Source organism: Saccopteryx bilineata, chromosome 3, assembly GCF_036850765.1.
Source record: "Saccopteryx bilineata isolate mSacBil1 chromosome 3, mSacBil1_pri_phased_curated, whole genome shotgun sequence".
NCBI lineage: Eukaryota > Metazoa > Chordata > Mammalia > Chiroptera > Emballonuridae > Saccopteryx > Saccopteryx bilineata.
In genome coordinates this window covers 180,987,401-181,014,983 of record NC_089492.1, presented here as the reverse complement: position 1 = coordinate 181,014,983, position 27,583 = coordinate 180,987,401, and the positions used below count along the sequence as shown (strand labels likewise).

Below are 27,583 nucleotides of genomic sequence, written 5' to 3'. Positions count from 1 at the left end.
CCTCTCTGGGGTCCTTCAGAATTAGAGGTTAGACTAGGTCATGCTTTTTATGCCCAAAGGCACTGTGAAAGAGGTTTATCCTGGATTTGAGAACATTTACCACCTGGTTGACTTATGCTGGGTTTCAGGTACCTGTTCCAAATGGATCTGTGATTGCTCTGTGATTTTGGTGGTCGTTTCTAGTCTCTCTGGGACGCACTCTTCTTATTTCACTTTTCATTTGGCTGACTGGAGTTGATGGGTTCTGAGGGGTGAACGAATTCTGCTCACCTCGTGGTGCCTGCTTACAGATCTGCTTCACCTTTCCTATGTTCAGGTTTGGGAGAGGAGTCTGTATCCCTCAGTTTCTATATCTTAACCTTGATCTTAAGTGTTTTTCTAGATAAAGTGGTGAAAAGGTGAAACAGAGTCAGAGACTAAAGTTGGAAAGCAGAACTATGAGAGCATTTCTGACTGTGCCAGAGCTTCTCACTGGCTGAGGCATATGTGTGTTCTGTTTTACTACTGCACTCCCCTCCCCTCCCCTCCCCTCCCCACTGATTATTTCCATGAAAGAGAAAATGGCCCCATTCTCCTGTCCCCTCATGGGGAAATATAGTCTGGCCTTGGCTACCTGCTGAACAAAGGAAGCTGCTATGTTAACAAACATAACATCTGACTGGTTTTGTACATGAAATTGCTCATGGGAAGTTTATGGGATTTCCCATCTCCCCTTCCTGTCTTGGAATTTTAACTATTTGTCAGATTTATTACTTATGTGGCATGATTTTTTGGATGGGGTTTACAAAACAATCTTTGCATTGCTTTGGTTTAAGGAAGTAGATTCTTCTTTCTCATTAGAGAAACATATTGTCCATCTGTGACTTCCTTCTACTTGACTGTGTACAAGAATAATGTCTAAGGGTACCAGGCAGCTTCCTTTATGAAAGACTAGTGGTGCAGCCCAGTCACCTATCAGAGGAAAGAAAGCCAAGGTTTGGCTGTTTCTTTTGGAAGTGGGGTGGAATGCCTTTGTTGTTTGTTAGAGGAGTGGAGTCCAGAAGGATTAAAGTTGGCCTTGGAGTTTGACATTGTAGAAGGAAGATACGGAAGTGGGTGGCATAGAGGTACTTCAGGCTGGTATTTTGGGATTATCAGTGTGGAACATGCATGGGTAGGTTTGTTTGGCTTAATGGCAGGATGAGCTTCAGTTTCCCTTTGGAATGTTGTCTTTCTACCCTCTACCCTGTGCCTCTAGCTTAAGCAAAGGCACGTTGTTAACTACCCAGACTGGGTTCATTAGGGCTGAGAGGTGCCTCTGTGTGCCCGACGTTACCTTGGGCTAAAGTGTCTCCATTTTATCCTGGGTTGGATGACTGTGATGAAGGAGCTGGGGGAAGGTTGTCACTTCTTGTCTCTACTTCTACTGACCTTGTTGGTTAGCCTTCCTCTTCCTAATGGACATGTGGAAATTAGATATGGCCCAACAGTATGTCATGGGCTCTGGGCAGCTGTGCTTGCTGTCCCTTTCCAGATTCACGATCTTTGGTGAGAGTCTCTTCTGTTTTTCTCAGGCACTTCCTCTCCTTAGAGAGTCTTTCGGCTGCTTCAGCTCCTTTTGTAGGGATCAGCCTGTCTCCCCTCCTTCCAGGTAGCGTGGCACAGGCATGTTGCTTAGCCTTTTGAGCCCATGGTCCTGACTTCAACTCTTCCCTGACACTGTGCAGTAGGAATGTCCCCAGAACCAGCACCAGGCCTGGAGGCCCTCAGAGCCACCTGACCTACCAGGAAGAGAAAGCTCCCTCTGAGCACCAGTGGCTCCCACACATTACATGAGACAGTCTTTCCTGGGGCAGGGGACAGCCTTCCAAGACCCTAGTGTACATGATGTTTGCTAAACTCTTGCAGTGATTCTGAGGGATGTGTAGTGATGCAGGCATGTGTAGACTATTTTGGTGCCATGCCTGACTCCTCCTTTCTGATGTTAAAGCAGATGACACCAGCCTGGGAGACATGCCTGAGTGATCTTCAGAATCAGGTGATTCATGTTTTTGGGGGGCACAGTCTTATAGAAATTGGGGGAAAGAGAGGAAAAATTTTAAGATTCTAGAATCACCCTGACCAGGTGATGGCACATAGAGCATCAAACTGGGACGTGGAGGACCCAGGATCAAAACCCCGAGGTTGCCAGTTTGAGTTTGGGGTCACTGGCTTGAGCCCAGGGCTGCTGGCTTGAGGAAGGGGTCACTTGCTCTACTGTAGTTCCCCAGTCAAGGCACATATGAGAAAGCAATCAATGAACAGTTAAGGAGCCGCAACAAAGAATTGATGCTTCTCATCTCTCTCCCTTCCTGTCTGTCCTTATCTGTCCCTCGCTCCAACTCTCTCTCTTTCTCTGTCAAAAATAAAAATAATTTTAAAGATTCTAGAACCATATAGACTGGGTTTGAATTTCTGTTTCTCCTTTTAGTTCTCCAAGGGGGAGTCAATTCCCCAACATAGTACTTATATTCTGCTTTTCTACGTACATAGCAATGTGCCGGCCACTATTCAGAATTCTTTACATATGTTAGCCCATTTAATTCTTACAGCAAACCCTTTGACATCAGTTTTTTATTGTTACCCCCATTTTATAGATGAGAAAACTGAGGCACAGACAGCTGCACTTTTCCAAGAGCTAAAGTAGATTAATGAAGAGCCAACAAAGGAGTACTTGATGAAGACAGATGGAGAGGTGTTTTCAACTGTTTTCTGAGAGAGACTTGAGATTGTGAGGGCTGGACAAAGTGATCCCATTTTAACTCTCAGACTAAGGAATGTGACTCTCAGGAAGGTCTCCGGGGGTACTCATTTATTTATCTGTTGGCCAGATCCTGGGATGGAGCTAGAAAATTATTCTTTAAGCTCTGTTTTGTTGTACAGGAAACCTCCATTTCAGGGATAAGAATCAGGAGCAAATGATGTCAAATGCAGCATGTGGAGAGAGCCAGAGATATGGTGTGGCCACTATGGGACCCAGAGGGCGAATGATGAGGGAGTTGCTAGGGAAGTTGGAGCATCCACAGTAAGGTGCATACGACTGACTTTCTCCTTCTGTGGGAGGAGAAGTGAGAGTGAAGGAGGAGGAGACTCTGGTTAGTCTTGCTGAGCTCCTCTAGTAACTTCCTGAGAGAATGTGGTGGGAGCCAGCTGCAGACTTCTCAGCCAGAATAATTCAGAGAGACAGGCCTGGTGCCTGGGGCCCCGTCAGCCTGGTAGCTGGATGCCATGGAGTTGCCTTCATAAGATGATGAGCATCATGGGGCCGGGCTGCTTGCCCAGGAGGAGAAGCAGCTGCTGGAGACCTGCAGAGCAGGAAGGTTACCCTGTTGGTTATCCTTGGGTGCTGAGCCTTGACATGTGAAGTGGCTCTTTGTGCAGGCTGCTTCTGGAGGCCTTGGATGTCTCAGGGCATTATCTGCCCAACTTCACCTTAGTGCTAGGAAGGGGCCAGTTTACTTAATAACTTTTCTCTACCAAAGGGTTAGTTGATAATTAGAAAAGGCACACACATTTGTTAGTTAGTGGAAAATTAGCAGGTCCCAGCAGTGTTTTGTAGAAAATTCAGAATTGACACAGTATTCTTATAGTTGATGTAAGAAGTTACCTGTAGTGCCTTGGTCAGGTAGCACAGCTGATTAGAGCTGGGAGTAGAGTGTTGTTACTACTGCAGCCCACACTTTTGTTCCCTCCCTTTCTCCTTCCTTCCCTTCCATTTTTATGGTAGGGATGGGGGGTGGTTAGCTAGAGAGTATCTGAGGATAGGCCATGGTTGTGGGTTTGATCCCTAGTTATGGAACATATAAGAATCAACCAATGAATGTATAAATAAGTGGAACAACAAATCAATTTCCCTCTCTTTCTCTCCATCCCCTTCCTCTCTCTCCCTCTTTCACTAAAATCAATCAATAAAGAAAAAGAAAAAGATTAGGGTGCACTGCACATCCCTTTCCAACTACTTCCTAGTGACAGAAAGGACACATTAATTGACATGACAGGGCCTATGGGGCCTGCATGGTGGCTGGGAGTTGTGCAGGCTTCAGTGTGGACCCAGCTTGGCAGACTTGGAGATTACTAACAACCCAGGTGGTTTTTAGACTTTATGGGAATAACTATCAGCACTAGGTAGATAGGAACCTAGTATGCTTTAGCATAGGTCTCCAAATCAGGCTAAGCCCAGACGTGCTTAGAAGACTGGATATTTGACTGCATGCATGGTGAAAGACAGCATTAGCTGCTTTCCATTATAAGAAAGAACCGGCGAGCTCCTGTCTTCACTTCTGAAAAACAAACCCCAATCTTCATTTCTTTCTTTTTTTTTTAATTTTTAATTTTTTATTTATTCATTTTAGAGAGGAGAGAGAGAGAGAGATAGAGAGAGAGAGAGAGAGGAGACAGAGAGAAGGGAGGGAGGAGCTGGAAGCATCAACTCCCATATGTGCCTTGACCAGGTAAGCCCAGGTTTTGAACCGGCAACCTCAGCATTTCCAGGTCGATGCTTTATCCACTGCGCCACCACAGGTCAGGCAATCTTTTTTTTATATCAAAGAAAGAGTTGACTTTAAACATAAGAGGTTCTTGGCTATTTAAAAGGGATCCAGGGTGGGCTGTACTATTTGGAAGCTATTACTGTTTTCTGGTTTTGATCAGAAGGCTTTTAGTATAAATTCACACTGGTTGCATCCTGTCTTGAGTTTTAAAATGATCATGGAAGTTAAGTGTGTGTTAAAGCGTCACATACCTGGCCTGGGTAATTTGGACTGGGGTAGCACCTTTGATACATGTGGAGTGGCTCTACGTAGGACTCTAAAACAGGGAGCGATATGTCTTTTCTGGCCACTTTCTTGCAGTGTGCAATTTTTACAAAAATTTATTGTTAATGTTACCTTCCTGGAATTGTATATGAAGCTTTTTCATTAGTGAAACCAGGCTCATCTTAACAAGATATTTTTTCTGCTAGACGTGGGATTCGGTCTGGAGAAGTCTTCATAGATGCTCTTTTCTTCTGCGTAAACACCCATCATGGTCCTAAGAGTAAGAGGTCACTGACCATGGTCTGAATGTGAAGACAGGAATAGGATACAGGGGACTTGCCCAGGGGAGCGTGTTCTATTCAAGCTGAAAGACTGGCAAAATACCTTTCATTTAATTTAGTCATTAGTTGTTGCTGAGGACACATTTTTAGACAATTGTGGGAATGGGCATTGGCTCCCATAATTTGCTTTAAGGTTCCTGGTAAGCTCACAGGCTTCCCGCCATCTTTATTTGTTTAAGGAAAATGGTTAGAACTTTATTGGAAGTAGTTTTATTACTGCTGTGACCATTTCCTTTTTCTGTTACCCTGGAGATCTGATTGCAGGGAGATCACTTCCACCTCCCATGCAAATTATGGTCTAGCATGCTTTGTGGTTGCCACGGAAACTGGGTACCAGTTTCTTCCCTTCCTCTTATATCACAGCTCTTCTTAGTCTTTTAAACATGAATGTCTTTGTCAGGTTCTTTGGCCCTCCTTGCCTTTTATATCCACGAAGGACAGGTATAAACAAGTCCCTCATCTTTTCAGTAGTATCTGACCCTCCTGGAAACATACAGTGCTGGTTTCCAGGCATGCTGGGTTTGTGAGGGTTTGGAGCCACCTCGCTTCCTGTGGTTCACATGAGTGCTTGTGCGGGGGTTGTTAGACATAGCTTCTTCTGCAGAATGTTTCTGGATGTCAGTACCTCACTTGGCTGCTTAGCAGTTCAAGGAAATGCAGTGCACATTGCTGTGACTAAGATGGGAGTAGTGTTGTTACTACCACAGCCCACCCCTTCTGTTCCCGCCCTCCCTCTTTCCTTCCTTTGCTCCCTTCCATTTTTATGTTAGTGATGGGAGGTGGTCCGTTAGAGATCTAAGGGGTAGGCTAAGGAGGGAAGGCAGTGGCCTAAAATGTCTTGCTAGGGAGAGGTTTTGGTTTATTTTTGCTATTAGAAATTTAAAGAGCACATTGTAATAAGTGGGTTTTTTTCTTGGAATAAGGTCAGTGTTGGGCAAGAATATTTTCTCTTCTGCTTCAGGTTCAATTGCTTTGACTTACAATCTTTTGAGGAGTGTAATCTTCATAAAATGCTGAGCAGTTTTGCCCTCTCACTTAGAGCTCATCCACAGAATGGGTATAGGATTATCATCAGTGGTTGATTTTCTTGAGTGTGTTTGGGTGGGGTGGGAATTGGTCAGTAATCACTGTCTAGACCAGTGGTTTTCAACTGCATGAACTACTCCTGGTCCGCAGAAATTTCGTGCTGGTTCGTAAAAGAGTTAATCACATTGCTGTATGATTTCTGGTGGACCAGTGATTGACTATGTTGACTTGACATTCAAGCTTTCAAAAAATTGGGCCCTCAATCCCTAAGAGATGGAAAGTCCTTGTTTATCTTTGTGCCCCTAATGGCTGTAGGAGTATCTGGTATGCAATAAATGTTTGCTTGTTTTTTGTGAATGTAAACAAATTCTAAGTATAACTAAATAAAGTATAAGGACAAGAAATCTTCCTAGAGGAGTCATTATATTTGGGAGCACGTATTGCTATCTAGAACTGTCCAGATCTTTCAGTTTTATCACATTGGAAGGTAGGAATGTGTGCCTTTGAAGTATTACTCCTACTTCAAAGTATTACTCCTATTGTTGCATTTAAAAGGGTTAGGAAATAACTGATAAAACTTTTTTTTTTTTCATTTTCCCGAAGATGGAAACAGGGAGGCAGTCAGACAGACTCCGCATGCGCCTGACCGGGATCCACCTGGCATGCCCACCAGGGGGCGACGCTCTGCCCACCAGGGGGCAATGTTCTGCCCATCCGGAGTGTCGCTCTGTTGCAACCAGAGCCATTCCAGCGCCTGAGGCAGAGGCCACAGAGCCATCCTCAGCGCCCAGGCAATCTTTGCTCCAATGGAACCTTGGCTGCGGGAGGGGAAGAGAGAGAGACAGAGAGGAAGGAGAGGGGGAGGGGTGGAGAAGCAGATGGGTGCTTCTCCTGTGTGCCCTGGCCAGGAATCGAACCCGGGACTCTTGCACACCAGGCCGACGCTCTACCGCTGAGCCAACCGGCCAGGGCCAAAACTGTTTTTTGATAGTAATATGTCATGCCCCGCACCCCCCCCCCCCCCCATTTTTTCATTCTCCTTCTCTCTGTCCCTCTATCTGGTATTCCATAAATGCTCCTTGGCTCTAAAATTTAACATTTGTCTATATAGAAACCAAAATACAACTTAAAAATTTATTTCTTGGCCCTGGCCGGTTGACTAAATGGTAGAGCGTCGGCCTGGCATGCAGGAGTCCCGGGTTCGATTCCCGGCCAGGGCACACAAGAGAAGCGCCCATCTGCTTCTTCACCCCTCCGCCTCTCCTTCTTCTCTGTCTCTCTCTTCCCCTCCCGCAGCCGAGGCTCCATTGGAGCAAAGTTTGCCCGGGCGCTGGGGATGGCTCTGTGGCCTCTGCCTCAGGCGCTAGAATGGCTCTGGTTGCAGCAGAGCGACGCCCCAGATGGGCAGAGCATCGCCCCCTGGTGGGCATGCCGAGTGGATCCCAGTTGGGCGCATGCGGGAGTCTGTCTGACTGCCTCCCCATTTCCCATTTAAGAAAAATAAAAAAATAAAAATTATTTCTTAAGACCTCCCGAAGCCCTTGGCTGGATTACTCAGTTGAAATGTTGTCCCGGAGTGCTGAGGTTGCCAGTTAGAGTCTCCAATCAGGTCACATCACACACGGGAGCAGCTCAGTGTTTCTGCCTCTCTCCGAAGAGAAAAAAGAAGGCCTCCTGTGACATGATTAGGTTATAAAAATTACCTGTTTTGAATTTCACAGCAGATTCTGAAGTCCTCAAACCAGTGTATCGTATAAGGTCACTGCGTTTCCATCAGTGATCATTAATTAGTGATGCCAGGAGAAAGGGAAGTGCCTGAGGCTCCATGGTCCTTACTGAGGTGCCACCTTATGGTTAACTATAGTTTTCTGCCCATTTAAAATAAAATATTTAACCTGACCATATAATTCCATGATAATAACTCTTAGTCTTTCACAATGATGCATAATGATGGTGATAAGGTGGCATTTTCCCATTATCCCATACTCTCAGATTTTCTTTTTTCCAGAAACAGACCTAGCTCTTGCTTATTTGTTTTTTTGGAGTTTAGTTTTGGGAGGAAAGTGGCATATATGACCATGTCATTGAAAGCTTCGGTTATGTAGAATTAACATTAATTGTCTACTGTATATAAAATGTAGAAAGAATGAAAACATTTGAAGGGCAAATGAGAGCCAGTTCTTAAAAATGAGTCCTTGCCCTGTATTTGGTTTCAGACATTTTTTTGAAATGTTGCTTCTTTCATAGGAAGGATTATCTGTTGAGTATGTTAACAGTATATAATACGTTAGGTGTTTTACTGAGTCAAGCAAGTTTTTCTCTTGATAATTTAGAAACTACCTTAACTGAGCATTGGCTTCGATGTATACGGTATAAATCTGCACAGTGGTTATTGGGAATCTTATGGGAAGACCATTTTCATCAGTGTCTATATATCTGGAGGTTGTGGAATACTGAGCATTTTTTTCAGGCCAAAGCCCACCTCGGCTTTTAGAAACTTGGGGAGAGCATGGTGTGTCTGATGCTTAAGTAACCATGAGCATGATTTATTTATTTATTTATTTATTTATTCTTTTTTTTTTTTTTTATAATTTTATTTTTTTATTTTTTTAATGGGGTGACATCAATAAATCAGGATACATATATTCAAAGATAACAAGTCCAGGTTATCTTGTCGTTCAATTATGTTGCATACCCACCACCCAAAGTCAGATTGTCCTCTGTCACCTTCTATCTTGTTTTCTTTGTGCCCCTCCCCACCCCCTATCCCTCTCCCATTCCCCCCTCCCCCCTGTAACCACCACACTCTTGTCAATGTCTCTTAGTTTCAGTATTATGTCCCACCTACGTATGGAATAATACAGTTCCTGTTTTTTTCTGATTTACTTATTTCGCTTCGTATCATGTTATCAAGATCCCACCATTTTGCTGTAAATGTTCCGATGTCATCATTTCTTATGGCTGAGTAGTATTCCATAGTGTATATGTGCCATACCTTCTTTATCCAGTCATCTATTGATGGGCTTTTTGGTTGTTTCCATGTCCTGGCCACTGTGAACAATGCTGCAATAAACATGGGGCTGCATGTGTCTTTACGTATCAATGTTTCTGAGTTTTGGGGATATATACCCAGTAGAGGGATTGCTGGGTCATAAGGTAGTTCTATTTGCAGTTTTTTGAGGAACCACCATACTTTCTTCCATAATGGTTGTACTACTTTACATTCCCACCAACAGTGTATGAGGGTTCCTTTTTCTCCACAGCCTCTCCAACATTTGCTATTACCTGACTTGCTAATAACAGCTAATCGAACAGGTGTGAGGTGGTATCTCATTGCCGTTTTGATTTGCATTTCTCTAATAGCTAAAGAAGATGAGCATCTTTTCATATATCTGTTGGCCATTTGTATTTCTTCCTGGGAGAAGTGTCTATTCATATCCTCTTCCCATTTTTTTATTGGATTGTTTGTTTGTTTGTTGTTGAGTTTTATGAGTTCTTTGTATATTTTGGATATTAGGCCCTTATCTGAGCTGTTGTTTGAAAATATCATTTCCCATTTAGTTGGCTTTCTGTTTATTTTGTTCTCAGTTTCTCTTGCTGAGCAAAAACTTCTTAGTCTGATGTAGTCCCATTCATTAATTTTTGCCTTCACTTCTCTTGCCATTGGAGTCAAATTCATAAAATGCTCTTTAAAACCCAGGTCCATGAGTTGAGTACCTATGTCTTCTTCTATGTACTTAATTGTTTCAGGTCTTATGTTTAGATCTTTGATCCATTTTGAGTTAATTTTTGTACAGGGAGAGAGACTGTAGTCCAGTTTCATTCTTTTGCATGTGGCTTTCCAGTTTTCCCAGCACCATTTATTGAAGAGGCTTTCTTTTCTCCATTGTGTGTTGTTGGCCCCTTTATCAAAAATTATTTGACTATATATATGTGGTTTTATTTCTGGACTTTCTATTCTGTTCCATTGGTCTGAGTGTCTATTTTTCTGCCAATACCATGCTGTTTTGATTGTCGTGGCCCTATAATAGAGTTTGAAGTCAGGTATTGTTATGCCCCCAGCTTCATTCTTTTTCTTTAGGATTGCTTTGGCTATTCGGGGATTTTTATAGTTCCATATAAATCTGATGATTTTTTGCTCTATTTCTTTAAAAAACGTCATTGGAAGTTTGATGGGAATTGCATTGAATTTGTATATTGCTTTGGGTAATATAGCCATCTTGATTATATTTATTCTTCCTAGCCAAGAACAAGGTATATTCTTCCATCTCATTATATCTTTTTCGATTTCCCTTAACAATGGTTTATAGTTTTCATTATATAAGTCCTTTACATTCTTTGTTATGTTTATTCCTAAGTATTTTATTTTTTTTGTTGCAATCGTGAAGGGGATTATTCTTTTGAGTTCCTTCTCAGTTGTTTCATTGTTGGCATATAGAAAGGCTATTGACTTCTGTATGTTAATTTTGTATCCTGCGACCTTACTGTATTGGCTTATTGTTTCTAGTAGTCTTTTTGTGGATTCTTTGGGGTTTTCAATGTATAGGATCATATCATCTGCAAAAAGTGATACCTTTACTTCTTCTTTTCCGATATGGATGCCTTTTATTTCTTTGTCTTGTCTGATTGCTGTGGCTAGAACCTCTAGTACCACATTAAATAAGAGTGGAGAGAGTGGACAACCCTGTCTTGTTCCTGATTTAAGGGGGAAAGCCTTCAGTTTAGTGCCATTTAATATGATGTTAGCTGATGGTTTATCATATATGGCCTTTATCATGTTGAGATATTTTCCTTCTATACCCATTTTGTTGAGAGTCTTAAACATAAAATTGTGTTGTATTTTATCGAAAGCCTTTTCTGCGTCTATTGATAAGATCATGTGGTTTTTGTTCTTTGTTTTGTTGATATGGTGTATTACATTAACCGTTTTACGTATGTTGAACCATCCTTGAGATTCTGGGATGAATCCCACTTGATCATGATGTATTATTTTTTTAATATGTTGTTGTATTCGATTTGCTAGTATTTTGTTTAGTATTTTAGCATCTGTATTCATTAGAGATATTGGTCTGTAGTTTTCTTTTTTTGTGCCATCCTTGCCTGGTTTTGGGATGAGGGTTATGTTGGCCTCATAAAATGTGTTTGGAAGTATTGCTTCTTCTTCAATTTTTTGGCAGACTTTGAGTAGAATAGGAACCAAGTCTTCTTTGAATGTTTGATAAAATTTGCTGGTATAGCCGTCAGGGCCTGGACTTTTATTTTTGGGGAGGTTTTTAATGGTTTTTTCTATTTCTTCTCTACTGATAGGTCTGTTTAGGCTTTCTGCTTCTTCTTGACTCAGTCTAGGAAGGTTGTATTGTTCTAGGAATTTATCCATTTCTTCTAGGTTGTTGAATTTAGTGGCATAAAGTTTTTCATAGTATTCTACAATAATTCTTTGTATAGCTACAGTGTCCGTGGTGATTTCTCCTCTTTCATTTTGGATTTTGTTTATATGAGTTCTTTCTCTTTTTTCCTTGGTAAGTCTTGCCAAGGGTTTGTCAATTTTGTTGATCTTTTCAAAGAACCAGCTCCTTGTTCTATTAATTTTTTCTATAGTTCTTCTGTTCTCTAATTCATTTATTTCTGCTCTGATTTTTATTATTTCCTTTCTTCGGCTGGTTTTGGGTTGTATTAGTTCTTCTTTTTCTAGTTCTTTAAGGTGGGAAGTTAAGTGGTTCACTTGGACTCTCTCTTGTTTGTTCATATATGCCTGAAGCGATATGAACTTCCCTCTTATCACTGCTTTTGCTGCATCCCATAGATTCTGATATGTCGTATTGTCATTTTCATTAGTCTGTATATATCTTTTGATCTCTGCACTTATTTCTTCTTTGACCCATTCATTTTTTAAAAGTATGTTGTTTAGTTTCCACATTTTTGTGGGATTTTTTTCCTCTTTTTTGCAGTTGAATTCTAGTTTCAAGGCTTTATGATCAGAAAATATGCTTGGTACAACTTCAATTTTTCTGAATTTGCTGATGTTGTTTTTGTGGCCCAACATATGGTCAATTCTTGAGAATGATCCATGTACACTGGAGAAAAATGTATACTCAGTCACTTTGGGATGAAATGTCCTGTAGATGTCTATCATATCCAGGTGCTCTAGTGTTTTGTTTAAGGCCACTATGTCTTTGTTGATTCTCTGTTTGGATGACCGATCTAGAGCCGTCAGCGGTGTATTGAGGTCTCCAAGTATGATTGTATTTTTGTCAGTTTTTGTTTTAAGATCAATAAGTAGCTGTCTTATATATTTTGGTGCTCCTTGGTTTGGTGCATATATATTAAGAATTGTTATGTCTTCTTGATTCAGTGTCCCCTTAGCCATTATGAAATGGCCATTTTTGTCTCTGAGTACTTTTCCTGTCTTGTAGTCAGCATTATCCGATATGAGTATTGCTACACCTGCTTTTTTTTGGATGTTATTTGCTTGGAGTATTGTTTTCCAGCCTTTCACTTTGAATTTGTTTTTATCCTTGTTACTTAGATGAGTTTCCTGTAGGCAGCATACAGTTGGATTTTCTTTTTTAATCCATTCTGCTACTCTGTGCCTTTTTATTGGTGAGTTTAATCCGTTTACATTTAGTGTAATTATTGATACTTGTGAGTTCCCTATTGCCATTTTATATCTTGCTTTCTGTTAGTTTTGTGTCTTGTTTGATCCTTCTCTTTCGTTTTTCTATCTTTTGTTTTTATTTGGTTGTATTCCATACATCTTTCCTCTGTTGCTATCTTTTTTATCTCATGTGCTTCTGTGGTGGTTTTTTCAATGGTGGTTACCTTTGAGTAATGAAAAGGGTCCCTACCCTGTTCATTGTAGCGAACTATTTTGTGAGTACTTTTGCACTCCATCGTCCTTTGCTACTGTTAATCTCCATCTTCTCCCCCTCTTTCTTTTTGTTGTTGTCACAGTTTAAATTTGCTTTTATTGTGTTCTTCTTGGAGCTTTTACTTGTGGCTCTGTTTTTTTTGTTCTTTGTATCTGATTGGAGAACCCCCTTTAGTAATTCCTGGAGTGGGGGTTTTCTGATGATAAATTCCCTCATCTTTTCTGTATCTGTGAATGTTTTTATTTCTCCTTCGTATTTGAAGGATAGCTTTGATGGGTATAGTATTCGTGGCTGAAAGTTCCTCTCTTTCAGGACTTTAAATATTGGGGTCCACTCTCTTCTAGCTTGTAGAGTTTCTGCTGAGAAATCTGATGATAATCTAATGGGCCTTCCTTTATATGTTGTATTCTTCTTTTCCCTGGCTGCCTTGAGAATTTTTTCTTTGCTGTTGGTTTGTGTCAATTTCAGTATGATATGCCTTGGAGTAGGTTTGTTGGGGTTAAGAAAACTTGGAGTTCTGTTTGCTTCTTGAACTTGAGGCTTTAGTTCTTTCCACAGGCTTGGGAAGTTCTCATCTATTATTTATTTGAGTATGTTCTCCATTCCATTTTCTCTCTCTTCTCCCTCTGATATACCTATTATTCTTATGTTATTCTTTTTGATGGAGTCAGATAATTCTTGTAGGGCTATCTCATTTTTTTTAAATTTTTGAGTCTCTTTCTTCTTCTCTCTGTTGTGCCTCAAGTTGCTTGTCTTCTATTTCACTAATCCTCTCTTCTATCTGACCTGTTCTATTAGCTAAGCTTGTTACTTCGTTTTTCAGCTCTTGAATTGAGTTTTTCATCTCTGTTTGATTTGTTTTTATAGTTTCAATTTCCTTGGACATATATTCTTTGTGTTCATTGAGTTGTTTTCTGAGCTCCCTATATTGCCTTTCTGTGTTTTCTTGTATATCTCGGAGGATTTTTAGTATTTCTATCTTGAATTCTCTGTCATTTAGCTCCAAGGTTTCCAATATATTAAATTTTTTCTCCATAGATTTTTCCTCATCTAGCTGTGTTACCTCTCTTTCTTTTGTATCCATGATATTCGATTTTCTCTTCCTTAATGGCATCTGAGGGCGGTTTTGTTGATAGTATTAATGAGATTTAATAAAGAATAAAAAGTTTAAAAAAATAAAAAAAAATAAAAAATCGAAAAGAGTTGTTTTTTTTTAAAAAAATTAATAATGAAATAAAGAAAAATAAAATAAAATAAAAATTTTTAAAAAAAGGAAATTATTCCCCCCTTCCTTTTTTCCTCTCCTCTCCTCTCCCCTCTTTCTTGAGAAAATCTTGTGGTGGACTGTGAGTTATAACAAACAATGCCTGTGATGGAGGGCCTGAATTGGGGAAAAGTAATAAAGGGGCAAAAAAGAAAAAAAGAAAAGAAAAAAAGAAAAAAGAAAAAAAAAAGAGCGTATGGACCCACAAAAAGCAAATAAGGAAAAAATTTGGGTCAAGAATAAAATGATTTGCTTTTAGGTGTTGGTTGTCTAAGAGTTATGATGAGAGGAATAAGAGGAAAACGGAAAAATGGGGGGACAAATTAAAAACTTACTATTGTATTTAGTGGAACAAGAACTAGATAATATGGAGAGCCAGGGATGGAAGTACTGCTAGTGAGTTAAAAAGGTGAAGTAAAAACCCCCCGAAATGCCACAAACATAGGTTTGAGTCCCAGATAAGATAATTTGTTTGTTATTGAGGTTTGAATGAGAGGAGATGTAAAGGAGAAAGGAAGAAACCAATATAGAGGGAGTAAAGAAAGAGAGAGAGAGAAAAAAAAGAGGGAACCACTAAAAGAAGAAAAAAGAAAGGAGAGAGAGAGAGAGTTAAGGGTTTTGGAGTGCAACCCTCATAGAGAGAAAGGAAGAGAAGAGAAAAGATAATGGGAGATGTAACACTTATGGGTAGTGTAGTTCAAGGAGAGGAGAGAGTAAGACCAGTAGAGAGTTAATCGGCCAAATTGGAGGAGGAAAAAAAAGTATCAAGAATGAAGATAAGAGAAACAAACGAACAAATATAATAAAATGTGATAGGTTATAAAGTCTGCAGATTATTCTTGATTTTGAGAGGTTATCTTCTTGCTTTTTCTTTTCTCTCCCTCTTCCTGGTCGGTGACTCTGTACCCCGGGTTCTGCCCCTTTGGCACGCTCAGGTAGAGGCTTGCAGTTGATAAGTCTCTATGGCAATGTCATGTATTGTGCTTTAGTCTCGTGGGAGTCGAGGCTCATTAGCATTTATAGGCTCTGACAGTGAGAGAGTCCGTGTTCCTGGAGCCTTTCTCCTAGTCTTTCCTTCCTCAATTAGTAGCCTGATAATCCAGCTATGGGGTTGCTGCTGCCTCTGCCTGGATAGTAAGAGGCTCAAAGAGCTGCAACTCCCCACTCTATTTCCACTCAGCACAGGGCTCTGGGTAAGGCTCAGTCAGTCAGAGCTGCTAGCATAATCAGGCGGGCTTTCCGCCCACTCAAAGACCACTGGCTCTGCCACTCTGTCCGGTAACACAAGCGGGCGCCCACTTCTGGGGGTCGCTTGGAGGAAACTCTCACTCACTGTCTGCGACCAGGATATCCAGCCAGCAGTCTCACGCTCTGAGTGAAACCCCCAACCGCAGGGAAAAGTTGCAGCGTTGGAATTGAGTCTCGCTCCGTCCCCGTGCGCGGCTTTTGCAAGGCGCTGGGGCGGCTCGAGATTCCGCTTTGGCCCACACAAAGGCCCCTGACTCTGCCCCTCTCTGCGATAACACGGGCGCGCACTGCCGAGGCACTCGGAGGAATCACTCACTCCTTATCTGCGCGCGCAAACCAGGATATGAGGCCGGCCGTGGTTCCCTCTGAGTGAAACCCTCAGCAGCACGGAAAATCTCCACCGTTGGAATTAGTTCTCACTCCCTCCCGTGCGTGGCTTTCCCAGGGCGCTGGGGCTGCCCAGAGACTCTGTCCTCGGCCCACGGAAAGGCCTCTGACCCTGCCTCTCCGTGGGGCAACACGGGCACCCACTCTCGGGGCCTAGGAAGAAATTCTCGCCCACTAACTGCGCACCGACCAGGAGACCCGGTAAAATGGCCGCCCCGCTTGTCTTTCTTTGTTTGGGTTTGGCGTGAGTGTTAGCTTGTATTGCCCGGGTTGCCACAGGATCAGATTTTCCTCGGCTTGGATCTGTGTGCCACAGCCTGGTTCGGCCGTTTGTGCCGCGGCGGCCTGGATCTATTCACCCCCTTTGCCCGCCTCAGTTTCTATATTCACAGTTACCAGAGAAAGCCGCCCTGTTTAGGTTAGTGAGGAAGGCGGAGCATTTCTTACTCCCTATTTCCTTCGGGGTTTGGTTATATATTTAGCCAATTTTTCACTCAATCATACCTTTGGGTGTATTGCGAAGCATCTGGAAGCTCCAAGTATAGGTTTTTCTGTTTCTGGTTGAAGATCTTGTTGAGTTTTGGGGGAGATTTATCGGTATCGCTTCCTACCCCGCCATTACTCTATGAGCATGATTTAGATCAGTCTTCGGGGGTACTTTGTGATTGACTTGTGGTGTTTTCACTAACTTAACTTTTTTTTTTTTTTTTTTTTGTATTTTTCTGAAGCTGGAAACGGGAGAGACAGACAGACTCCCGCATGCGCCCGACCGGGATCCACCCGTCATGCCCACCAGGGGCGACGCTCTGCCCGCCAGGGGGCGATGCTCTGCCGCGACCAGAGCCACTCTAGCGCCTGGGCCAGAGGCCAAGGAGCCATCTCCAGCGCCCGGGCCATCCTTGCTCCAATGGAGCCTTGGCTGCGGGAGGGGAAGAGAGGTGGGGGGGGGGGTGGAGAAGCAAATGGGCACTTCTCCTATGTGCCCTGGCCGGGAATCGAATCCGGGTCCCCCGCACGCCAGGCCGACGCTCTACCGCTGAGCCAACCAGCCAGGGCCTAACTTAACTTTTTAAGAAGAATTTCTGTCATCTTGGAACTGTGCTGGATGAGATTTAGCAGTTTTAAAATATGTTTTTTTCAGAGTCATTCTTTCTCTAGAACATAACTACAAATTTGTGCAGCCTGTTATTTTGCCCCCAAGAAATATGTTTGCATTTGTCCTGACAGCCTGCAGACTATTGGTACACTGCAGGGCTGTAATCTGCTTGTTCTGGCAAATGCCATTGTGTGATGTGGACTGGCACTTGGCCTTTCTGTAGCTTGTACTTATTTTCCTTTGTTAGGGATTTGAGCTGCCTTGGCCATAATTTCTCTTCTGATTCTCATTACTTATGCCTCCTACAGTTCAGTCTCATTGAACAAGGCTGGGATAAATAGAGCCCTTATAAAGCATCTGAATATGAGACCATCCTGTTCCATGGATGAGACATTTAAGGCTTAGCGAGGACTGGGGCACTGTGAGTTTTTATGATGAGAATGTCTAGTCATGTTTGAAATGATTTGGGAATCAAAATGTACACTGATCTTTTCTGTACAGCTGAAACCCATATGTCCCTAAAAGATGTCCTCCTGCTGTATGCATATTTGGGCTGTTTGCAAGGGGTGGAAGGCGTGGTGGGTTCAGCTTATTTACCCTTTCTGCTGAAGGTCATGAAGAGTAATGACAGGACAGCATACTCATTGAAAGTTTACATTGTCACCTTTTGTGTTGCCCGTTTCATCACCACCAGACTTCTGCCCTTGGCTTTGGTGTAAGTAAATGTTTTTTCATGTTATTCAGATTTCTTGGTTCAAGCCTCAGTCGGGCAGGACAAGCTTTTTTCCCGATTTGAAGATAAAACGTTGGCCTTCTCTGGTCCTCAGTCACAAAGACCCATCTTTACCACTCTCTGACATTTGTCCATATACATATTTTTAAGTTTATGCTTTTTTTTTTTTTTCAGAGACAGAGAGTGAGAGAGAGGGATAGACAGGGACAGACAGACATGAACGGAGAGAGATGAGAAGCATCAATCATTAGTTTTTCATTGCGCGTTGCAACACCTTAGTTGTTCATTGATTGCTTTCTCATATGTGCCTTGACCGCGGGCCTTCAGCAGACTGAGTAACCCCTTGCTGGAGCCAGCGACCTTGGGTTCAAGCTGGTGGGCTTTTGCTCAAACCAGATGAGCCCGCACTCAAGCTGGTGACCACGGGGTCTCGAACCTGGGCCCTCTACATCCTAGTCTGACGCTCTATCCACTGCGCCACTGCCTGGTCAGGCAAGTTTATGCTTTTAAAAATGAAATTAGTATACAGATCCTGGCTGGTTAGCTCCATTGGTTAGTGTTCCAAAGCACCAAGGTTGTGGCTTTGATCTCTGATCAGGTCACTTATGGGAAGCAACCGATGCTACACAACTAAGTGGAGCCAGAAGTGAATGCTTCTCTCTCCCTTTTCTCTCTCCTCCTTCCCTCTTCCTTCCTCTCTCTTCTTCTCCTTCGTCTCTCATTTCTCTAGACTCAAATCAATAAAAAGAAAAATGAAATTAGTATTCAAAGGTTGTCTTAAGACCATTCATTAAAAAAAAAAAAGGCCATTTATATAATTTTCTCCTTCAAGGAGCAGTTTAAGAAGTGAAATTTAACAGATGTCAGATTGTTAGGGGCCCAAAGATTTTCCTAAGAGGTTGCATCTGTAGTCTTAATCTTTAATCTGAGAATGTTGAATCAGAACCATGAGCAGAAAACTGCTTCTGTTGAAATCCCCTTTTACCATTAGCCACTATAAAGGTATGCCAGTGGGAATGGACACACTTCTCTTATTAAATAAAACTGCCAGGAATCCTGCTCCCAGATATGCTTGGTTGGGTAAGCAGGGTAGCCCTGCTGAACCATGCCCCGTATGTTTTGGTTAAGCAAACTGGGACCACAATTCATATAGCAGCTCTGTAGCACCCTGTTGGTGCTACATTTGGAAGTAGAGGTTATCAAAAGGTGAGGGGATAAATCTAGAATTGTTCATTTAATTACTGAATCTGTTCTTGTTAATTTACAATATAAAGTAGATCTTTGACATTGCCTCACCAATTAAACCAGTCTTCCTGTCCATTCCAGGGACAGAAGGTCCCTATAATGTGTTATAAGAGAAAGAACTCAGGCTTTGGAATAAAGTGTATGGTTATTTTACCTTCCTCCTTCTCCCCCCCTCTCCTCCCCCTCTCCTTTTCCTCCCCCTCACTTTCCTTTTTGTGCTTGGCATTTCTGCTCTTAAAAGCTGTATACAGGTGGGCGTGGTGGCACCCGGCTCGGTGATTCTTCCAGAAAAACCGTGCCACAAGAAGTACAGTGCTACCCTGAAGAAGGAGAAACAAAAGAAACCTTGGCAGGAACTTGCTAGATTGAGAGACTCAGGATTCTCACCGAAGAAGGAGGAGGCAGAGGAGGAAGCTGTTGTTGAATGACAACAAGAAGAGACGCTGTTGGAGATAGGCAAGAATTACATGAGGAGTGGTTGCAGCGGAGTGGAAGAAACAAGAAGAATTCAGAATAAAGAAGGAAAAGGAAGAGAGAGCTAGGAAATGGCAAGCAGAAAAGGAGAGAAAGTTGAAGGTGGGAAGAACAGAAAAGAGAAAGAAGAAAAGCATAAGATATAAGAGAGGAGGCTGTGCAGAAGATGCTAGAGTGGGCTGAAAATTAGTTGGAAAATGTTGCCACATGGCAAAACCCAGAACCACCTATGGACTTAAGAATAATGGAGAAAGATCGAAGTAATTGTCCATTCTACAGTAAAACAGGAGCTTACAGATTTGGAGATAGGTGTTCATGTAAACACAATTTTCCGCATCAAGCCCCACCCTTCTTATCAGAAGCATGTTTACGACCTGTGGAATGTAGCAGCGCAGAAGGGACGATGATGACCCCGACACGGGCTTGGAGCACAGTGAAGAGGAGACCTACCAGCAGTTCCTGGACTTCTATGAGGATGTGCTCCCTGAGTTCAAGAATGTGGGGAAGGTGATCCAGTTCAAGGTCAGTTGCAACTTGGAACCTCATCTAAGAGGCAATGTTTATGTTCAATACCAATCGGAAGAAGAGTGCCAGGCGGCCCTTTCTCTGTTTAACGGACGATGGTTTACAGGACGGCAACTTCAGTGCGAATTCTGCCCAGTGACCCGATGGAAAATGGCAATTTGTGGCTTATTTGAAATACAACAGTGCCCAAGAGGAAAGCACTGCAACTTTCTTCATGTGTTCAGAAATCCCAACAATGAATTCTGGGAAGCTAATAGGGACATCTACCTTTCTCCAGTTCGGTCTGGCTCTTCCTTTGGGAAAAACTCGGACAGGAGAGAGGTGGGACGCCATGGCAAGTACTGTGGCGCAGGAGGAGGAGAAGCCCCAGTCTGGCTCGCTCCTACAAACGGAACGGGGAAACGGGGAGACGGAGAGGAGAAGGAAGAGTAGCTACAGGGGGGAAGAAATCTTGCAGACACGTGGCAAAAAGTTGTGAAAGGCACAGTTCAGAAAGTAGAGAAAGAAAAAGGGACCGCAGCAGGGGTCGGGGCAGCCAGAGCCGCCTGAGTCTCTGGAGCCGCTGGAGCCTTAGCTGGAGCCGGAGTGGAAGTTGGAGCCGGAGCCAGAGCGGATGCTGGAGCCCCAGCAGGAGCCGGAGCTCAAGTGGAAACAGAAGCTGGAGCCGAAGCTGGAGCCCTTCTAGGTTCAGGAGTCATGGCGGGAGGAGGTCAGGTAGTAGGGACAGAACTAGTCATAGTCCCAAATCCAAATAAATCAATCCTGGTTTTTTGTTTTTTGTTTTTTTTTTTGTATTTTTCCGAAGCTAGAAACGGGGAGAGACAGTCAGACAGAGTCCCGCATGCGCCCGACCGGGATCCACCCGGCACACCCACCACCGGGTGAAGCTCTGCCCACCAGGGGGCGATGCTGTGCCCCTCCCGGGCGTCATTCTGTCGCGACCAGAGCCACTCGAGCGCCTGGGGCAGAGGCCAAGGAGCCATCCCCAGCGCCCGGGCCATCTTTGCTCCAATGGAGCCTCAGCTGCAGGAGGCGAAGAGAGAGACAGAGAGGAAGGAGAGGGGGAGGGGTGGAGAAGCAGATGGGTGCTTCTCCTGTGTGCCCTGGCTGGGAATCGAACCCGGGACTTCTGCGCGCCAGGCCGACGCTCTACCACTGAGCCAACCGGCCAGGGATCAATCCTGTTTTCAAATGATTGCATACCTTATTTATTATGGTCGCTACGTAGTTGGATAGAGGGTTCTGAGTTTAAATGGATTATCAGGTCTGGCAGAACCTTTATGTCATCTGGAACTCTATTTAAAAATACTTAACTAGTTTCAATCTAATAAATACAAATACAATTTAAAAAAAAAAATGAAAAGAAAAGCCATATATAGTATCTGAGCTTCCATTTCTTTGTCTGATAAATGGCAAATGTAATCCTTTATAAAGTTGTCTCTAACCCAAATCACGAGAGTCACCTGGAGGACTTGTTAAAACAGTTTGTTGGCCCGCATCTCTACGGTTTTTGATTTAGTATGTCTGAGATGAGGCTGAGAATTTGCATTTCTAATAAGTTCCCAAGAGATTCTGATGATGCTGGTTGGAGGACCACACCTTGATAACCACTGCTATATATAATTTTAAGCATCTAGCATATTACTTTCTTCAATGAATAATAAATACCTGTTCTGTATATAGTTATTATGTTAATGGAGGCCACTTCACCGTTATCTGGTAAAGTTTTGCTCCCCAAATGCTTGATCTCACAGGAATATTCTCTTATTTTTGCTTGATAGTTTGTGTGACTCCTTTAGATAATAATTTTAATGAGTTCCATTGCTATTTCTTTAGTGTGCTTTGATCATTTTGTTTTCTGGTTTTCTTTTTTGTACAAACCTTTATTCAGACTCAGTGTGGTATAAATTCCTCTGGCCTCCTCTTTCCATCATAGATGTTTTGAGTTTAGTCCTTAGCAGATACTCTCATGCCTTTTGAGACCTTTTTCTTTATAGGCTCCCAATGTTTCCTTCCTCAGCTTGTTCATCTGCCTTGTGCAGAAGCAGAAGTGTAATAATGTCTTTCCTTCCCTTGCGGTTTATTTGAAATTATTTATAGACCAGTCAGTGGCTGCATGCCACCTTTTCCCCATCCCCCATATTTGGCACCCTACAGGCACCCCATGTAAATGGAAATATTTTCATGCTGCAAACAACTAATCAAAGTAGGCAGTGTGATTTAATCTCAGATTATTTGCCAAGGGAGTGTCTTTGGCTCGCTCTAATTTCATATATGTAAGATTTTTCCCGCTCCCTATAGGTAAAAACAGTAGGCAATGGTCCCATTGGCCAGGAAGATACACCTAAACTTTACCTGCCCCAAAGGTCTGTAGACTTGTACAGCCCCCCTTTCCCCTTCACAGAATAAGTATGTCCCTGCAAATTATTTCTTCTTTTGTCATAGTATTCATGGATGGCATTCTGGCTGACAGACAATGAAATATTCATCACATCTCTATTTTTATTTTTCTCCCAGGCCTTAAGAGTTTTTCCCACAGCCCTTATGTGAGAGTGGGGGGGGGGGGGAGGGGGGAGAAAGGGAGAGAGAGAGAGATGGAATTGGGGTTGAGAATATTTACATATGTATGTGGCAGTGTACCTCTCATTCTTTCCCCGATTTCACAGGCTTCAGCTTGCACAGGATTTAATTTAATTTATACCCAGCGGGGGAATCTACTCATAAAACACATACACCTCTATAAGTCTTCTCTCCACCTTTCACTGTGTGCCTAACAGCGTCTGTGTTTTACAGAGCAAGTTGTTTTGAGACCAGAGAAAGAGAAAGGACACTAAATAACACCATAGCTGTCCCTTGGTGCACAGAATTCATGCTTGCAGTCATGTTTGCTGTGAAGGGCAATTCTATATACTGATCAACATTTTCTCTGTGGCTTATCTTTTTAAATGGAATTTGTTGTATTTTTAGCCTATGGGTTTTTAGGGGTGATGTTATCTCTCAGAGGGTGTTCACAGAGATTGGGATAGAGCTGATGGGGAGAGAGATTTTAACAAAATTTTTTCAAGGACAAATAGAGTTAGCTCTTATCTGTGTTTGTTGTAAGCACAGTCAAGTGTGGCAGGGAATGCATCAGTTTACATCGTCATGACAACAATGCCCTCCACCCCATTACCCCCTATCAGCCCACAATATAAATCCATTTGTTCAAGGGTTTCAAAATTCTGTTATGTGAATTCCACGGACTTTGTTAGTATTTTGATAACATTATTGTATATATATATTTTTTTACATTATTGTATATTCTTTAATAGTGTCAGTAGTAGGTTATTCTGCTCTAGTCACCAAATATCCTTTTTGAGCTGCTGTTTCCTCATCTCTAGGAGGAGAAGAGAAGATGCTTAACTTGAGTCAACCCTCCATATCTTTGGGTTCTGCATCCATGAATTCAGCCAACTGCAGATCAACTGCAGATCAAAAGAAGTTTGGAAAGAAATGTTACATTGTGACTGATGTGTACTCTCTGCTGAACATGTACAGACTTTTTTCTTATTCTCTAAACAGTACAACACAACTATTCACATAGCATTTATATTACACTATAAATAATCTAGAGCTGATTTAAAGTGTATAGGTTGTATGCAAACACTACACCATTGTGTACAAGGGACTTGAGCACCCTTGGTTTTTTATGTCTGCGGGGGTCCTGGAAACAGTTCCATCAGATACTGAGGGATGACTCTATAGAACAGTGTTCTCAGCTTTCTGTTCTTAACTTTCTGAAAGAGCCTTCCTGTGCTGGGACATTTCCTTGAAGACTTGTATGTCTTAATTCATGACATTTTTGCTTTCTGTTCTGTAAATAGATTTCGGTTTGTTTTAATAGAAAAATGTTTTAAGTCACCACGATGTAAAATCTTTAATTTTGGCTGGTTTAGACTTCCAGGGTGTTAGATTACATTTAAATGTTAGTCTTCCTGATCCCAGCTTTTTTGAGATATAATTGACATTGTATAAAGCTTATTAAAGTGTATGTAAAAACATCCACACCTGCAGAAAATTTTTATAAGAGTTTATTTGTGCCAAACCGAGGACAGTGGCTAGGCAGCAAGATCTCCAGTTCTCCAGAGAATGTCAGTGACAGCTTCTTTTATGCATTTGGAGTTGAAGAAGGGAAAGTAAGAAAGATTTGGTTGTAAGTTGAGTAGGCTATATGTACAGTACTGTGAAATGATGTTATAAAAATCATTGTCATTTTATCATAATTTTCTTTCATTGTTACATATCATAATTTTCTTTGTTCATTTTATGCCATTTGTATCATCTCTACACCATTTTGTTTCTTATTTTTACATTCGTCAGGTTTAAGTAAAACACTGCATTACCAGTACAACTGGTTTAATATTTGCAAAGACAATTTCCTCTTGGTAGACATATTGGGGGGGTTTGATGAAAAATATCCAAGACACAAAACACAAATTGCTGTACTGAGTCTGGGATTAACAGTTGAAATAGTGCACGCGGAGATGGTAGTGCTGCCCGAAGCTGGTCCGCACTGTCGTATGCCCAGCTGGGCAACGCTTGTGCTGCCAGATGTGGAGCAGTTGTGGCTAGTGATTGTGGTTGTAAAGTCGAATGGTCGTAAGTTGCATAGGTCGTAAGTCGATCAATATTTATATATCGCCAGAACTTATAACTTGCAGTTTGTACCTTGACCACCTTCATGCATACACACAGAGGCAACCGCCAATCTACTATGAATTTGGTTTATTTTATTTTATTTAAGATTGCACATATAAGTGAGACCACACAGTATTTGTCTTTGTTTTATTTTACTAAGCATAATGCCTTCAAGGTCTATCTGTTTTCAAAAAATGGCAGGACTTTCTTTTTTATGGCTGAATAATATTTCATTGTATTTTTATAACCCATTTTCCTTTTATTATTATTATTACTATTTATTTTTTTGAGGGAGAGGGAGAGGGACAGACACTAAGGAAGAGAGACTAGGAGCATCAACTCATAGTTGTGGCACTTCAGTTGTTCAATGATTGCTTTTTCATACGTGCCTTGACGGGGTTGGGGGTGCACTCCAGCCAATGACCATAGTGTCATGTCTGTGACCCCTCACTCAGTAGCAATGAGCCTGCACTCAAGTTGGCAACCTCGGGGTTTAGAACCTGGTTCCTCAGCGACCCAGGCTGACGCTCTTTCCTTCTATGCCAGCACCTGGTCAGGCTTTTTAAAAAAATAAAATCTTTGGGTTGACTTTGATTAATAAATTTATATGGGTTTCAGATGTACAATTTTATAATAAATAATCTGTATTTTGCTGTGTTTGTCCCCTACCCAAAGTCAGATTATCTTCCATCACCATATATTGGGCCCCCTTTACCTTTGACTGTCTTCCTCCCCTTCCCTTTGGAAACCACCATACTGTTGTTTGTGTCTATGAGATTGTGTTTGTCTCTGTTCCATTTGTTGCTCTGTTCTATATCCACATAAGAGTGAAATCATATGGTTCTTGAGTTTTGCTGTCTGACTGACTTTCCTTATTAGCATGATATTCTCAAGATCCATCCGTGTTGTCACATATGGTAGTACTTCATCGTTTCTTATACCACATTCTCTTTACCCCATCTCTCTCCTGATGGACTCTTAGGTTATTTCCATGTCTTGGTTATTATTGTAAATAATGCTGCAGTAAGCATGGATTGCAAGTATGTCTTGAGATAAGGGATTTAATTTCCTTTGGATATATACCTAGAAATGGGATTCCTGGATTGTAAGGTAATAATATTTTTAATTTTGTGAGGAACTTCTGTACTATTTTCCATAGTTGCTGTACTAATTTACATTCCCACAAACAGTGCACAAGGGTTCTTTTCTCTCCACATTGTTGCCGGTACTTATCTTTTTTCCCCATATAGTTTTTTCTTATTATGATATCTGCATTCTATTTTGACTGTCCTCCCCTGAGCTAGCATGTGATTTCTCACTGATATGTTGTACCTCCTGGCCCAGCTTTAACTTTGTGCTCCAAGTGGATGCATCCGGCTTCCTTGGGTCCACTAGGAGCCTAGCTGCTTGCCACACCCTGTTCTCCCACTATTCGTTTTATTGTACTATTATTGAGCTAATCAGCATTAAAGCCCGGAGGTGTGAGGTTATCTTTGGTTGTAGTTGTTTGCTTTGAGTTATTCAGGAAGGAATAAATTGCACATTTCTTTCTGGAAAGTTCTCTGGTGGTAAATGATTGCCTTCTTAAGCCCCTTTCTATCCCCAGAGGGAAGAGTTTTTAGGAGCTGGCTGGGAATGACAGAGACTGAAGTCCCAGTCCCACTCCCTGGTGGAGCCTCAGTCATATTTTAGTGTCTTGCTGAGACTGGTTTAGTCTGCTGTTCACGAAACTTAAGCTTTCCCCTTTGGAACTTGGATCCGCACCTTACTGGGTCAGAAGCATGGCATGGAGGCACATGGTCTGTCCTTTATTTGCCCATTTCCTGGGCTCCCTTTTCTGTGCAGTGCAGTCACACTGTGGAATCTTTGCTCAGTTCCTTTTTCACAGGTTCCCTTCCTTGTGCTTCCACTGTAGGGGTTCCCTGGTGATGGAAGAGTCACTGGGCCTGTCCGCATCCTCTCCTGTGCTGAAGCAGACGCTGAGTGAGGGGAGGATGGACAGTCTGAGTTTCTGATTTCATTTCTTGTTTAATCATTGCCTTACACTTCTGTGACGTGCATTCACAGTTTCATTGCTTACTGACCTGTCACTGGTAGTGTTTCATTTTTGATTCCCAGCTCGTTTGTCGGTTTCTGTATAATCCTGGAGCTGAGTCATCATGGACATCTAGATCAGAGAGAGCTTACCTGGTGGCACCAGCAGCCCCAGTGATGTGTCCTGTTCTACCCGCAGTACTAATTTTAGAATTTTTTCTGCTTTTCCAATTGTATAACATCAAAAAGGAAACAAACATTAAATTGGTGGGGGGGTATCTGTGGAGTTAGACTACTGAACTCTGTCTACATCTCAGGTGAAGTGTTTGTTTCAGGAAGTTTGTTTCTTGAAGAGAGCAGTTAGAAGAATAAGCTGGGAAAATTAATTACTACGGATTTTGTAAACCAATGGGGTCAGTTTCTTGGGCCTTTTCTGGGTGTGAGGTGATTATACCTGCTCTCTAAGGGTATTTTGGATGGGGCTGGGGACAGCAAGCTTTAAGGGTCCAGCTGTAAATGTCCTTCTTCCAGGCTCATTTACAAATGGCTGGAAGTAGGTAGAGCCTTAGTAACCTTTCCCAGGACTGACCTGTGGCTGGGAGCACAGTGTTTGGTAGGACATTGACACAGTTAAAGAGACCTTAATGGCAGAGACCATTAAGGCATATTTAGAAACTCATTATAGAGAGCATAGTTATGCCCCCCCTCAGCCCCTCAGCGCCTGCCACCCACATCCTTGTGAACGTGATTTGGGTTTGCCCAGTGTGCTGGCACAGTGTTTTGCTGAAGCCAGGTGTGAGGATGCCTGCACCTACTTAGCTTCTGATTCTTTGAGTTAATCAGTGGACTGCAGAGGAGAGAAGAGTAGTTTATTTCTGCAATTCTTCATCAT

The 27,583-nt window shown here is 42.3% G+C and overlaps 1 protein-coding gene and 1 pseudogene across 4 annotated transcripts in view; both read left to right on the top strand.

The window, feature by feature from the left end:
• Positions 1-27,583, top strand: part of JARID2 (jumonji and AT-rich interaction domain containing 2) — a 321,993-nt gene that overhangs the window by 213,371 nt on the left and 81,039 nt on the right. The window lies entirely within an intron of this gene.
• Positions 41-20,735, top strand: LOC136328683 (U2 small nuclear ribonucleoprotein auxiliary factor 35 kDa subunit-related protein 2-like; annotated as a pseudogene).